At 54.2% G+C, this 8,335-nt stretch overlaps 1 long non-coding RNA gene across 1 annotated transcript in view; it reads right to left on the bottom strand.

Annotated features, from left to right (window-relative positions):
- Positions 1 to 3,365: 3,365 nt before the first annotated feature.
- The window catches only part of LOC142472986 (uncharacterized), a 5,208-nt gene continuing 238 nt past the window's right edge, over positions 3,366 to 8,335 (bottom strand). Inside the window, exons 2-4 of the long non-coding RNA XR_012789952.1 lie at positions 7,334 to 7,435; positions 5,964 to 6,048; positions 3,366 to 4,142 (exon numbers count right to left, since the gene is read on the bottom strand). This is a non-coding gene — a long non-coding RNA (uncharacterized LOC142472986). The remainder of the gene's footprint in view (positions 4,143 to 5,963; positions 6,049 to 7,333; positions 7,436 to 8,335) is intronic.

Raw genomic sequence — 8,335 nt, 5'->3', positions numbered from 1 at the left:
GAGAGCTGTGCAGAGAGCTGTGCCGGGAGCTGTGCAGGGAGCTCTGCTGAGAGCTGTGCCGGGAGCTGTGCCGAGAGCTGTGCCGAGAGCTGTGCAGGGAGTTGTGCAGAGAGCTGTGCAGGGAGCTGTGCCGGGAGCTGTGCCGAGAGCTGTGCAGGGAGTTGTGCAGGGAGCTGTGCAGGGAGCTGTGCAGGGAGTTGTGCAGAGAGCTGTGCAGGGAGTTGTGCAGGGAGCTGTGCAGGGAGTTGTGCAGAGAGCTGTGCAGGGAGCTGTGCAGGGAGCTGTGCAGGGAGCTGTGCAGGGAGCTCTGCTGAGAGCTGTGCCGGGAGCTGTGCAGGGAGCTCTGCTGAGAGCTCTGCTGAGAGCTGTGCAGGGAGCTGTGCAGGGAGCTGTGCAGGGAGCTGTGCAGGGAGCTGTGCAGAGAGCGGTGCCGGGAGCTGTGTAGGGAGCTCTGCTGAGAGCTGTGCAGGGAGCTGTGCCGGGAGCTCTGGCGAGAGCTGTGCCGGGAGCTGTGCAGGGAGCTGTGCAGGGAGCTGTGCCGGGAGCTCTGGCGAGAGCTGTGCATGGAGCTGTGCCGGGAGCTGTGCAGGGAGCTGTGCTGAGAGCTGTGCTGAGACCTGTGCAGGGAGCTGTGCATGGAGCTGTGCCGGGAGCTGTGCAGGGAGCTATGCAGGGAGCTATGCAGGGAGCTGTGCTGAGAGCTGTGCAGGGAGCTGTGCCGGGAGCTGTGCAGGGAGCTGTGCAGGGAGCTGTGCAGGGAGCTGTGCAGGGAGCTGTGCTGAGAGCTGTGCAGGGAGCTGTGCAGGGAGCTGTGCAGGGAGCTCTGGCGAGAGCTGTGTAGGGAGCTGTGCCGGGAGCTGTGCCGGGAGCTGTGCCGGGAGCTGTGCCGGGAGCTGTGCAGGGAGCTGTGCCGGGAGCTGTGCCGGGAGTTGTGCCGGGAGCTGTGCAGGGAGCTGTGCAGGGAGCTGTGCTGAGACCTGTGCAGGGAGCTGTGCAGGGAGCTGTGCTGAGAGCTGTGCAGGGAGCTGTGCAGGGAGCTGTGCCGGGAGCTCTGTCGAGAGCTGTGCAGGGAGCTGTGCCGGGAGCTGTGCAGGGAGCTGTGCCGGGAGCTGTGCAGGGAGCTGTGCCGGGAGCTGTGCCGGGAGCTGTGCAGGGAGCTGTGCAGGGAGCTGTGCCGGGAGCTGTGCAGGGAGCTGTGCTGAGAGCTGTGCTGAGAGCTGTGCCGGGAGCTGTGCCGGGAGCTGTGCCGGGAGCTGTGCAGGGAGCTGTGCCGGGAGCTGTGCTGGGAGTTGTGCCGGGAGCTGTGCAGGGAGCTGTGCCGTGAGCTCTGGTGAGAGCTGTGCAGGGAGCTGTGCCGGGAGCTGTGCAGGGAGCTGTGCAGGGAGCTGTGCAGGGAGCTGTGCAGGGAGCTGTGCAGGGAGCTGTGCCGGGAGCTGTGCAGGGAGCTGTGCTGAGAGCTGTGCTGAGAGCTGTGCAGGGAGCTGTGCAGGGAGCTGTGCCGGGAGCTCTGGCGAGAGCTGTGCAGGGAGCTGTGCCGTGAGCTGTGCCGGGAGCTGTGCAGGGAGCTGTGCCGGGAGCTGTGCAGGGAGCTGTGCCGTGAGCTGTGCCGGGAGTTGTGCCGGGAGCTGTGCAGGGAGCTGTGCCGGGAGCTGTGCCGGGAGCTGTGCAGGGAGCTGTGCTGAGAGCTGTGCAGGGAGCTGTGCAGGGAGCTGTGCAGGGAGCTGTGCAGAGAGCTGTGCCGGGAGCTGTGCCGGGAGCTGTGCCGGGAGCTGTGCAGGGAGCTGTGCCGGGAGCTGTGCCGGGAGTTGTGCCGGGAGCTGTGCAGGGAGCTGTGCCGTGAGCTCTGGTGAGAGCTGTGCAGGGAGCTGTGCCGGGAGCTGTGCAGGGAGCTGTGCAGGGAGCTGTGCAGGGAGCTGTGCAGGGAGCTGTGCAGGGAGCTGTGCCGGGAGCTGTGCAGGGAGCTGTGCTGAGAGCTGTGCTGAGAGCTGTGCAGGGAGCTGTGCAGGGAGCTGTGCCGGGAGCTCTGGCGAGAGCTGTGCAGGGAGCTGTGCCGTGAGCTGTGCCGGGAGCTGTGCAGGGAGCTGTGCCGGGAGCTGTGCAGGGAGCTGTGCCGTGAGCTGTGCCGGGAGTTGTGCCGGGAGCTGTGCAGGGAGCTGTGCCGGGAGCTGTGCCGGGAGCTGTGCAGGGAGCTGTGCTGAGAGCTGTGCAGGGAGCTGTGCAGGGAGCTGTGCAGGGAGCTGTGCAGAGAGCTGTGCCGGGAGCTGTGCCGGGAGCTGTGCCGGGAGCTGTGCAGGGAGCTGTGCCGGGAGCTGTGCCGGGAGTTGTGCCGGGAGCTGTGCAGGGAGCTGTGCCGTGAGCTCTGGTGAGAGCTGTGCAGGGAGCTGTGCCGGGAGCTGTGCAGGGAGCTGTGCAGGGAGCTGTGCAGGGAGCTGTGCAGGGAGCTGTGCAGAGAGCTGTGCAGGGAGCTGTGCCGGGAGCTGTGCCGGGAGCTGTGCCGGGAGCTGTGCCGGGAGCTGTGCCGAGACCTGTGCCGGGAGCTGTGCAGGGAGCTGTGCAGGGAGCTGTGCTGAGAGCTGTGCAGGGAGCTGTGCAGGGAGCTGTGCCGGGAGCTCTGGCGAGAGCTGTGCAGGGAGCTGTGCCGGGAGCTGTGCAGGGAGCTGTGCCGGGAGCTGTGCAGGGAGCTGTGCCGGGAGCTGTGCAGGGAGCTGTGCCGGGAGCTGTGCCGGGAGCTGTGCAGGGAGCTGTGCCGGGAGCTGTGCCGAGAGCTGTGCCGGGAGCTGTGCCGGGAGCTGTGCCGGGAGCTGTGCCGGGAGCTCTGCCGGGAGCTGTGCCGGGAGCTGTGCCGGGAGTTGCTGTTTCTCTCTGCTCCCCCCTTCCAGACTGGAGGGAAATCGCACGGTCACAGCACTTAAAAAGCAACTGCAAACTCGTTCGGTTCGGCATTTTTGTGCCAAACGGTATCTCCCAAGCGATAGATCTCACTGAATACCGGTTTTACCCAAATTTCATAGCGGACCGTAGGAACACGCCACCCCCATCGATGTGGCGCTGACTGCTGCTCCGTACCCGAGGCCAGGAGCGGAGATGGGGGAAGGGGGGCCACAGTCCCAGCTCAGGCGCTGAGTTTTGCCCGGGCGCTGACTGCTGCTCCGTACCCGCAGCCTGGACCGGAGACAAATTACAAATGTTTCCGAATAGCCGCGAAACGACGAGTTCAAAAATAACCGACCCCAAAGTTTCAAAAATTCATTTTTTTTAACGTTTCTACATTTCCTTTCCGAATATTTTCACAAATTAGTGAATATTCCAACATCCGGGGGAGGGGGGGGGGGTTGTGGGGGAGGGGAAGGGAGGGGGGGGGGTTGTGGGGGAGGGGAAGGGAGGGGGGGAAAAACAAATCATTTAAAAAAATGTCAAAAATTCAGGGGAAAAAAAAAAATATCAATATATATATTTTAAAAGAGTTTGACCGTCGTTAGCCAACTTTGACTTCGGTCTCTCCCAGAATCCCCTGCTTCTCTCGCCCTCATCGATTAGTGTCTCTTTCCTCCCAAAGTGAGGGCAGTGACATCATCAGTGTGCTGCGTCTGCCCTCCATGCTGTTTTATCCCAGAGCAGGAAGGGGTGTCGAGACGCAGTTTCTCCCACTTAGTAAGGAAGGGGTGAGCTTTTCCAAATAGAAGGATCACAACGATGTTGATTTTGTGGAACCGTATTAATTTGGGGGCATTAATGGTCGCAAGTCTATTGAATTAGTTCTTGGGGTCAACAGTGTAAAATCCCAATTGTTTTTTTTGTAAATTCCGGGCTATTGCGGGATCTGTGATGGTGGCAGCGGTGGTAATAAAACAGGGTTACAGCTTCCAAAAAAAAAACCTTTTAATAGTTCCTGGGTGAAATTACAGGATTTCTGTGAGGTGTCATATAGGGTGAAGTATACACGTGTATGTGGATCCTCCACTAGAGAACCACAATGCTGCCACGGTTAGTAGGAATACATTAGTTAGTTAGAAGGGTCGTGGGGAAAAGTGTTGTCTGTTGTCGTTAACCGATTGACCGTGGTTTTCCGTGGCATGGAAGATGCTCCGGGCCTGGTTACGGATGACGGGAATCGTTTCCTTTGGCGTGGTACGGAGAAAATGCTACAGGGAAAGAGATCTCGGTTAAAGAAAATCCCTTATAATTATCGTAGAAAACAAACATTTGTCATTAAAGTTATGTAAATATTTAGGCCCACGTAGGGGCGAAGTGACCTAGTGACAGGGACGTGGTTAATGGGTTAAAGGGGCAGTCCCACGTAGGGGCAAAGTGACCTAGTGACAGGGACGTGGTTAATGGGTTAAAGGGGCAGTCCCACGTAGGGGCAAAGTGACCTAGTGACAGGGACGTGTTTAATGGGTTAAAGGGTCAGTCCCACTTAGGGGCAAAGTGACCTAATGACAGGGACGTGTTTAATGGGTTAAAGGGTCAGTCCCACGTAGGGGTGAAGTGACCTAGTGACAGGGACGTGGTTAATGGGTTAAAGGGGCAGTCCCACGTAGGGGCAAAGTGACCTAGTGACAGGGACGTGGTTAATGGGTTAAAGGGTCAGTCCCACTTAGGGGCAAAGTGACCTAATGACAGGGACGTGTTTAATGGGTTAAAGGGTCAGTCCCACGTAGGGGCAAAGTGACCTAATGACAGGGACGTGTTTAATGGGTTAAAGGGACAGTCCCACGTAGGGGCAAAGTGACCTAGTGACAGGGACGTGTTTAATGGGTTAAAGGGTCAGTCCCACGTAGGAGCAAAGTGAAAAATGAAAAAAGGATTGCAATAGAAAGTAAGATCAACCCTAAAAAGTTCTTTAAGAACCTTGATAACAAAAAAATGAGAAAAGAAAATATAGGACCCTTTCAGTGTGAGATGGGTAGCAGATTATTGTAGATAAGGAAAAATCAGAGGTATTAAACAAATTCTTTGCCTCTGTGTTTACCAGGGAAGAATCAAGTTCAATAGTCGTGCCTCAGGAGGAAGCCACAACCTCCATATTAATTAACAATTGGTTAACTGAGGAAGAAGTTCATAAGCAACTTCAAAAAATTAAAGTAAATAAGGCACCTGGCCCCGATGGCATACATCCAAGCGTTCTCAAGGAGTTAAACTCAGTAATAGCAAAACCATTATATTTAATATTCAAGGACTCCATTTCCACAGGCTCGGTACCACAATATTGGTGTAAAGCAGATGTGGTGCCTATATTTAAAAAGGCAGCTAGATCACAACCAGGGAATTGCAGACCTGTAAGCCTGACTTCAACAGTGGGGAAACTACTTGAAGGTTTAATACGGGATAATATTCAGGAACCTAATGGAAAACAAAATAATTAGCATGGATTTATGAATGATAGCTCATGCCAAACTAACTTATTTGTTTCTTTGAGGAGGTAAGTAGGAATTTAGACCAAGGTAATGCAGTAGATGAGATTTTGCAAAGGCTTTTGATACGGTTCCACACAAAAGGTTGGTGTACAAAATAAAGCAAACTGGACTCAGTAATAATATATGCACCTGGATTGAAAACTGGTTGAAGGACAGACAACAGAGGGTTGTCATAAATGGAACCTTTTTCAGGCTGGGCTAAAGTCGTGAGTGGAGTACCTCAGGGATCGGTACTGGGACCCCTGCTTTTTAATTTGTTTATTAATGACCTTGAGGTTGGCATCGAGAACAAAGTCTCCATCTTTGCTGATGACACTAAATTGTGTAAGGGAGTACAATCAGAACAGGATGTAATTTCTCTGCAGAAGGACTTGGAGAGACTGGAAACGTGGGCAGGTAAATGGCAGGTTCAGATAAATGTAAGGTTATGCATTTGGGAAGCAAGAATAAACAGGCGACTAAACCCCTAAATCTCTCCCCCCCCAGCCCCCACCTCCCCTCTGTACTGCGATGCAGCATATGCAGGCGCTATAGCAGCAGTGATACCTTCAATCAGCTCCGATGTGTGTTTAGAAGTCCGGAGGCGGAGGGAGACAGTCCCAAGGTGAGGGGCATTCTGGGAAGTTAGAGGCTGCGGGACAGATGGAGAGTGGGAGAGATTAATAGCGACCGGTAAATATGGGACTTACTAGTTAAACTGCGATTCGGGTGTTTTTAGTCCTTCTCACACGGATTTTCCTCGCCATATTTATGAAGTCAATATTAATGGGGGGGGGGGGTGGGTGGGGAGCAGAGAAAGGAGGGAGGGTAGAGGGAGAGAAGCGAGAGGGAGGGGGAAGGAAAGGAGGGAGGCAGTGTGACCATTACACACGTCCCTGTCATTAGGTCACTTTGCCCCTACGTGGGACTGACCCTTTAACCCATTAAACACGTCCCTGTCATTTGGTCACTTTGCCCCTACGTGGGACTGACCCTTTAACCCATTAAACACGTCCCTGTCATTAGGTCACTTTGCTCCTACGTGGGACTGACCCTTTAACCCATTAAACACGTCCCTATCACTAGGTCACTTTGCCCCTACGTGGGACTTACCCTTTAACCCATTAAACACGTCCCTGTCATTAGGTCACTTTGCCCCTACGTGGGACTGTCCCTTTAACCCATTAACCACGCCCCTGTCATTAGGTCACTTTGCCCCTACGTGGGACTGTCCCTTTAACCCATTAAACACGTCCCTGTCACTAGGTCACTTTGCCCCTACGTGGGACTGACCCTTTAACCCATTAAACACGTCCCTGTCATTAGGTCACTTTGCCCCTACGTGGGACTGTCCCTTTAACCCATTAACCACGCCCCTGTCATTAGGTCACTTTGCCCCTATGTGGGACTGTCCCTTTAACCCATTACACACGTCCCTGTCATTAGGTCACTTTGCCCATACATGGGACTGACCCTTTAACCCATTACCACGTCCCTGCCATTAGGTCACTTTGCCCCTACGTGGGACTGATCCTTTAACCCATTAAACACGTCCCTGTCATTAGGTCACTTTGCCCCTACGTGGGACTGACCCTTTAACCCATTAAACACGTCCCTGTCATTAGGTCACTTTGCCCCTACGTGGGACAGCCCCTTTAACCCATTAAACATGTCCCTGTCATTAGGTCACTTTGCCCCTACGTGGGACTGACCCTTTAACCCATTAACCACGTCCCTGCCATTAGGTCACTTTGCCCCTACGTGGGACTGATCCTTTAACCCATTAACCACGTCCCTGTCATTAGGTCACTTTGCCCCTACGTGGGACTGACCCTTTAACCCATTAAACACGTCCCTGTCATTAGGTCACTTTGCCCCTACGTGGGACTGACCCTTTAACCCATTAACCACGTCCCCGTCACTAGCCACAGACCTACCTTCATCTGGTGTCCAAGTAACATCATTTATTTCGTAACCCGGAGGAGGCAGGAGATGATCACCTAACTTCTGAAGTGAGGGAGAAGCTGGGAAATCCGGGTCTGCGGGAGAAGGAAAGATATAGGTTGGAGTGTGGGATGTGAATAATAACGCTCAGTGGGAATATGAGAGGAGAGAGTGGGTACCTGGACTCACTGATCATAGCTAGGGTAATCTGGTTACTTTATTGCCATCTAGTGTTCAGTTTGCTAACTGCAGGTCATCCAGGAACAAGGGTGGGGCTGGGTACCCAATAACATCTATGTATGTCCCAGATCCAACAGATACAAGTCCCATGGTGTGAGCATCCTCACGCCTCAGACAGGGCCGCCAGCCAGCGGTCCCCCATTATTGCTTAGCATGCAGGGCTTCCACGGCAGCCAGGGATTCTGGGTAATGGCATGCAAATGAGCAATCACAGTGTGTCACCTTTTTTGCTTCTTGTCCGCTTTAACGTGGATCCCCTGTAAGGTTTACGCGCTTATATGCAAAAACAGCGCCCGTCCTACATCTCAAATTGTGTATTTATAAAAGCAATGAAAAGTGAGGTGGCATTACATGCAGAACCATATAACTCCTCCTACTACCCCATATACCCCCTCCTATAACTCCTCCTACTACCCCATATACCCCCTCCCTATAACTCCTCCTACTACCCCATATACCCCCTCCCTATAACTCCCCCTATTACCCCATATACCCCCTCCCTATAACTCCTCCTATTACCCCATATACCCCCTCCCTATAACTCCTCCTATTACCCCATATACCCCCTCCCTATAACTCCTCCTATTACCCCATATATCCCCTCCCTATAACTCCTCCAATTACCCCATATAACCCCTCCCTATAACTCCTCCTATTACCCCATATACCCCCTCCCTATAACTCCTCCTATTACCCCATATAACCCCTCCCTATAACTCCTCCTATTACCCCATATAACCCCTCCCTATAACACC

Source organism: Ascaphus truei, chromosome 23 (assembly GCF_040206685.1).
Source record: "Ascaphus truei isolate aAscTru1 chromosome 23, aAscTru1.hap1, whole genome shotgun sequence".
Lineage (NCBI taxonomy): Eukaryota > Metazoa > Chordata > Amphibia > Anura > Ascaphidae > Ascaphus > Ascaphus truei.
The sequence above is the reverse complement of the archived record's forward strand: the minus strand, read 5'-3'. Positions and strand labels throughout refer to the sequence as shown.